Source organism: Lycium barbarum, chromosome 2, assembly GCF_019175385.1.
Source record: "Lycium barbarum isolate Lr01 chromosome 2, ASM1917538v2, whole genome shotgun sequence".
Taxonomy (NCBI): Eukaryota; Viridiplantae; Streptophyta; class Magnoliopsida; order Solanales; family Solanaceae; genus Lycium; species Lycium barbarum.
Window position 1 is genome coordinate 129030526 of NC_083338.1, and position 7445 is coordinate 129037970.

The window sequence follows — 7445 nt, forward strand, 5'->3', positions numbered from 1 at the left end:
CTGGATCCCACGTACACAAAGTCTGCAAATCACGAAATGGATAATGTTAGTTGACAGTTTAAAGTAAAATATATTTATGAAATATGTAATAATTTGCATACATTAAAATCGCTAAACATAGCCTGGCAAACATCAAATGGAATTGCACCTCGGTTACTATAGAATCGTTGGCCATAAAACCTCCAAACGACATCCAAGACGGCTTTTGTAGAATCTTTATCTGGATAGAACCTGCAATTAGACAATAAAAAAGTCAATGAATAAATGATTAAGATGAAAAAACTTTAGTCAAAAAATATTAAAAGAAAATCTTACCAATGACCCTCAGGAATGATGTAAATCCTACCCATCGAATCTCTGTCCCCCGACTGTATATTATGATCAACATCCTATGGTGGGGTTGGTGCAAGCGCAGGTGCAGAGCCCCGTACAAAAGTAGAAGAAGGGCAAATCTGAGTCTGGCTCAGAGCTGGTGTAGAATGATGTGAGAACTCCGGCTCAGAGCTGCTATCTCTAAGCTGCAAACTAGACAAACTGGGAGATGAACCTGAACGTGGAGAAGGGGAAGTAGACAAAGTCCCCGATGTAGATGACGGCTGGACCCATGGTGGGAAGAAAGTAGGTGTAGATATAGATGTAAGAGGGGTAAATGAGGGCTACTGAGGTGCCGGCACTGGCGCTGGGTAGACCCACTGACTAGACTGGGGCTGCATAGTCTTTCTGGCAAGCCGCTAAATGCAATAGGGTCAAAGTTTCCATGAAACCGTGGCAATTATGACTTTTCATACCAATCAATTTTCCTTCATTCATATTAGCACGCTTGTCAAAATTGGACGCATAGCCCTTTGGTATCCGCAAATTCTTCACCTACTGACAAATCTCTCGTTTCTGCTCCATAGTGAATGAAAAACTAGCTTTGGGCTTGACCACTTTATTATTTGCTAATTCTTGCAACAACAATTCAGGACGCCTATAATATTCCTTTAAGTCCATCCTAGCCTTTGGGTTATCTTTTGTCTTGCCCTTTGTTGACACCTAATTTTTTGCCCTCCTTTTTTGTTTAATTAATTTCACTATGCTTCTCAGTCGTGAAAATTCTCCAAAAATGAGTTTGGAATATTTTCACTAATTACTACACTATTTTTAAGATATTATTTCTCTAAAATTAAGAAAGGTTTCTATCTTTTCTTAAAAATCACCAAACATCATATTTTTTTTACTAAACATCATTCTTTACAATTAAATCACTCAAAAATAGTGTTGATATTCCTATATCGACATAGGTGTTGGCATTTTTCCTTTAATTTTATCTATAACTATGTTAATCATCTTTTACTCTATTTTTAAAACTAAATACGTATATTAAATTACTTGTATTGTAGTTTATATAGTTGTATATTTTTTGGGAATTAATTAGGACAAAGAAGCATATTTTAATTAATTGGTTGAAGTAAAGAGGGATTAGAAATTAAATCATCTACCCATGATATTGGGCCAGTTCCCTTTTCCCCTTAAGCAATCAGTAGCCCAAAACCATTCACTCCAAGCCCAATACCCATAGGACCCGACCCAGCCCAATAAACACTAAAACACCTGAATCCCCAAACAAAGTCTTCAACCCATTTTCATTCTAACAAAACGTGAACCAAACCCCTCTCTCTGTCTCTCTCTCTTCAACCAAACAAGAACCAAACCAGAAAACCAAACGACCCCCTCCTCTTCAAATCACCATCACCGCCGGTTCCACCGAAGGACCGACGAAGACAAGCCGATTTGGACGTCGCTGACACCACCTCCCATCAACCTCTGAAAAAGGTTCTTTTCAACATGGTTGTAACTAGCTAAATTGTCATGCTATAAATCTTAAAAGTGTTCTTAACTTAATTTACCTATAGAAGAAGATAGCAAAGGACTGGCGTGTTTAGTAAAATGGGATCAGATAAAGAAGCAGTAGGTAGTTACTGAACCTTATTTCATCTTGTGTCAAATGTGCCTTTAGTTTCAATTACCAATTTCAAAAAAAAAATAAAAAATGTGTCCCTTTAGTTTGACTATTTGCTGGAGTAATTTTCCTTGAGTTTGACTAGACTTGTTAATGTACAGGGTGTTGCTAGGTAAGAGCCTAAATTATTTGTTTTGCTCTTCCTTCTTTTTTTTTTAAGAAATAATCATGGAAAAGAAAACATAAGTATTAGTTTGCCTTGTGACTAAGTTCCCAGAAATTTGCTCTTAATTAGTTATTGTTGTATTCTTTCAAGTTTGGAAACAAATATGGATCTTTGGATGCAAAGCATGAATAATTTTTTCTTAGCTTTGCATTACTTGAAATAAAATAAAAAAATGTAAACATTCTGTCGGGTTTGGGATTGAGACTGTTTTAGAAATCATGCCTATAGGGGCTGCATCTTCCATCTAAAATAGTTGTTTTGAGTGTGTTGTTATCCAAACTAGCGAAAGAGGCGTCTGATTTATTGAAGGGGTGTTTGATCTCTCATTTCACTTGGTTATATCTTTGGAATTAAGCAAATAGGTGGGTGTGTAAGCTGATAAGAACCTGCTATTTGATAAACATAGAACCAGGACCTAATCTTGTTTCCTCTATATGTTGCATAAGACTTTGTTTGTTTGAGTATTGTTGTGATTTGAGTATGAAAAGATAATGAAATATTTGTAGAACCCCGTCCTGTTACTGCTATCTGTGTCTAGTAGTATGGTTACATACATGTTCATAATTTGTGGTAGATAATTTTTTAAAAGAAAGAAGAAACCACAACCCCAAAGGTTTTAGCCTTTTAGGAGTGAGTTGAGACTGCTGAATAGTTCAATGGCTGCAACATCATGAAGTGCATTGCATTTGTTTGGCTATGTTCTTCTTTCTTGACTTGTTCTCTCTGAGTCTAGTGAAATCTGTTCCGATATATGTTTGTTATGGGAGAACTTTGATGATAATCTACAATGAAACCAGTTTGGTTTTCTTTTCTGATAGTTAAGCCTACCAAAATATTAAGAATTTGCTTGATATGCTAGTCTATATAATTGGTGAGTCTAAACAATTTCACCATGCTTTCCTTAATAATCATGGGTTCTCGTGGCCAATTTCTTGAACTTATCTTTTGCTAGTTCTGTGTGTTTACTAGACAACTCTAATCCTTATCCTTTTTTTTTTCATGAGGAACCTTGGGAGCATTTGGAGTTATGGTAACTCCGGATTCTGCCAAATCAGAGAAGAAACCAGTAGCAGCCTCCTTTGCTCGTGTCTGGCGTCCCTCGTTCGTGTCTGTCTTCAAACTTTATGTCTTTGTGTTAGCATATGTATACATGTTTATATTTTTGACTAACACTTTGTATGGATTGTATTTGTAGTGTATTTGTTTATTGCTTGTGAACGAACCTGTGGAAAAATGGCTGAGCAGAACAACGAATTTAATCCTTATCTTCCACTCCTTTTGATACTAGATTTAGTATAACCTTTTGAGATTTTTTTCTTTAAAGATTTCCTAACAAATTTTCATGTTACAATTGGTTTTCACAAAGAGGCAAAAACCAGATTTTGTTTTGTGAAAAAAAAAAAAAAACTGTTGTCAATCACGTATTTTCAGGTCTGTTTAGGTAAAAAATGAGACCAGAAAATTAGTTCAATTTGGAAACAAAAAGAAAAGCGGCATAATGTTTTGGGGCACATAATATATATAAAAAGGTAAATCACATCGGAGCTTTAGCATGAGTACTCTAAAAAAGGGGTATATCTCAAGGCCAAAAACATTTTCAGCATTTCTTTTTAACTAACATGAGCAGGCCTTATTATTTAAGTCGAATACAAGAACTCCTCATTAGGGTCCGAATATAGTGGCTCAAGCTATTTTACGAGAGCTATGAGGTAAATATTTCATTTTATATACACGCATACATATATATACTATCTTATTTTCAGTAATTACTTTAATCATCTTTTCATCATTTGTATACATATATATTATTTTCATATCACAAAATAGCTATTTTTGAACCATTATATACCGTTTTTCATATGATATAAGTATCACACATATACATTATTTTTCTAAAAAATATGCATTCCTAATCCTCTCATTTTATACTATTGTATACAAAAATACATCATGAATATATACGTATATGTTTACATCTCATGTATACTAACTATTGCCTCTACAATAAACATACACATGTACCATTTTCGTATACATATATATCGCATATACTATCTAATTCTTTTACATATCACATATATACATTATTTTCTTATAAAAAATATATCCCTCCTTATTCTATATTATACATACTCTTCTTATATAAAATAAATGTCATACATATTTTTCTCACGCATACATTAGCATGAACTACTTCCTTTATAAATACGCATTTACTCACATGGTTACAATTACCTTAAAACCCCCTTTTTATACAAATAGTTTTGAGAGAGTAGTTTCTTTTCCGCAATTCTTTAAATAGGTAATAATAAATAATAAATAATTAAATAATACCCCCTCTAGTGTTAATTAAACTAAGTTTAAAGACTGTCTTCGGATAGACTTTGAGGGATGCTTAACACCTTCCCTCGGTGTAAATAAAACCCTTATCTAGAATCTCACAGGTTTGAAAGACTAAAAAATGGAGTTTACACTTTTACAATTGGTTTTCTAATATTTCCTAAAATTAGTTGGCGACTCTGAAAATTTGCAAAACTAGGGGAAACATAGTCATAAGTTGTGAACTAGTTTTAATCTGTTAAAAATAGGGCATAATACCCTTAACATCCATAACAGTGTTGAATACATTATCAAAATATTTTTTTTCAATATGCATCACATCAAGATTATGGCGTAGAAGATTATCCTTCCAATATGGTAACTCCCAAAATATGCTCTGTTTAGTCCAATTATGTTCAACACCATAACCAAGAAGTCTATAAGGTGCAACCTCTGTAACCTTAGGAAAGTGACAAACCCTCCCCCAAATTTCCTCTCTTGACAATGTTCGAGGCGGTGGATCCTTTTCAATGCTATTCTTTTTAAATGCCTGTTTCATTTTCCTGAATTCATGATCCATAGGCAAAAACTGACGATGACAATCAAACCATGTATTTTTTCGGCCATGTTTTAAAGTGAATGCTTTACTATTTTCCATGCAATGAGGATAAACTAGCTTTCCAGCAGTCATCCAACCAGGCAATATGTCACACCCCAATTCAGCTAGGGTGTGATGGGCACCCGACCCCATACTCGGAGCCGAGCGAACCCGCTGACTCTTATTACATACTTAACCTCTTTAGACTCTTACATCAATAAGGAGTGGAAAACATAGTAAAGCTTTCAATTTATTTTTTTCATCGTACTCAAATCAAATATAATCTGTTATCATATGGACTTTATAACATAACATAAAATGACATTCACAATACCGACATCCTATACCCACGACTCTGTCTGCAAAGTCTCTAACATTTATCAGACATCGTAGCACATGTACTCTGACTCGGTAGCACTCCAAGAACAAGTGGAGCTTGCCAACTCTGCTGGAATATCTTCTATATTAGCTTCAACTCATCTGGGTGTACCTGCGCGGCATGAAACGCAGCCCCCCGAAGAAAGAGGGGTCAGTACGAGCAATGTACTGAGTATGTAAGGCAGGAATAGTAACATAGTAAGAAATTAGCGTATGAACAATAACTGCATGGAAACATAGAACATGTCATAGGATAAAAGAGTAACCTGTACATATGGGTGCCCCTGGGGGCGAATGCCATGCATGCTTGTCTGGTCGTATCATATCATGTCATGTCGTATCATATCATGTCATATCATATCATGTCATGTCATATCATAGCGCCGAACAACGTCGGCTCGCCCACATAGCGCCGAAATACGTCGGCTTGCCCATATATCCCGCGTCCGGGCATCCCGTGATAACGTCCAAATACATACCTCAAAGAGAAAGTGTACACGGTCGTATGCAATATATTTACCCAACTATGAGTCGGGGTCGATCCCACAGGGAACAATATGCTAGGCGATTAAGAAAGTAAGGAACTTTCACCAACTACGCTAAAGCCAAACGATGGATAATATTTTGGGTTTTTGAGAAAATTATGACTAATGCAGAAATGTAAACTAACCTAGAAAGCAAGTAAAATGATCAATGGCCACAAGTTTGGATACAAAGGAAATTACACTCAAGTAACGATCCAATGTATTTCACGATTTTACAACTAAGAACGGGTTTATGTCAATAGATAATGATATCTAAAATCTCATTGAAAGTCTTCCAACCAAATCAATGAATTTCACTCTAAGCTTTTCCAAGCCTTAGAGTGTGATATTAGGCACAATCAATTTAACCTCAAGTAACTATCCTCTTCCGAGCTCAAGTTATTAGATGAGTTTAATGACCCAAATTCTTGTTAATTAATCTTTCCCAACCTAGATTTCCTTTTCCAAGCTCAATCTAAGTAAATGGGTGAGTCCTAGGGTTAGCTAATCCCTTTGGAAACATTCAAGAACGAGATTAATTAAATCAACAAAGACCCACTTCAATAGCAATAAGAATCATTCAATACATAAGCATAACAAGAGTTTCAAACCAAACTTTAATCAAGAATACTTTCATAAACGAGATTCAAGTCTAGAAATGAAATACTACACACTAAAATATTCAATACAAAACAAGGAATTGAAGAAAGGTTTAAGAATTATCTCATTAAAGTGCTCCAATCTTCTCTTCCAATTGTGTAGGTGAAACCCTAGCCTCCAGAACTTGCAAAATGACCAAAGATGAAAATGATATGCCCCAAATCTTTCTTTTGTAGCTTCCCTCTATTTTTCCAAGTCCAAAAAATGTCAAAATCTGCCTCCATATTTCTGTTTTTGCAATTCTGCCCGTTTTTGCAAAACTGTCCACTTTTGACAGTTTTGCAAATCTGTCCCGTTTTTGCAAAACTGTCCAGTTTTGACAGTTTTGCAAAATGGTCCAGTTTGGTCTCTTTTTGACTTTCTTTTCACTTGGTTTCTTCCGATCACTCATTTCAGCTACTTGGCTTGTTTTGCTCTATTTTGTTCCATTTTGGTCTATTTTGATCCATTTTGCTCTTTTATGCTCTCCGGGCATCTTTTCCTACAAAACAACATAAAAACACAAAAAGTAACAACAAAAGTGCTTAAGGAGTCACAAAAGCTTAAGGAATTAGCGTCGAATATCGCGTAATTTCACGACTCATCATCCCGCGTCCGGGATGATAACGCCAGCTGACCAGGTGACAATGCAACATATGTCCCTTCCCCTTCCCCATATATCCCTTCCCCCACCCCATGTACATATACATATCTCATATAAGCATGCAGGAGAGCCCAAAGAAAATCATGTGTCCATCGGAGTGACGTAAGGTCGGTAACCTCCGATTATATTATGGAATAGCCATGGACGTCGTGTCT

The 7445-nt window shown here is 35.7% G+C and overlaps 1 long non-coding RNA gene across 1 annotated transcript; it reads left to right on the forward strand.

Annotated features, from left to right (window-relative positions):
* Positions 1-1622: 1622 nt before the first annotated feature.
* LOC132627194 (uncharacterized) lies at positions 1623-3433 on the forward strand. The gene is made up of 2 exons (XR_009577803.1): positions 1623-1954; positions 3173-3433. It is a non-coding gene; the product is annotated as an uncharacterized LOC132627194 (long non-coding RNA).
* The last annotated feature ends 4012 nt before the right edge of the window (positions 3434-7445 follow it).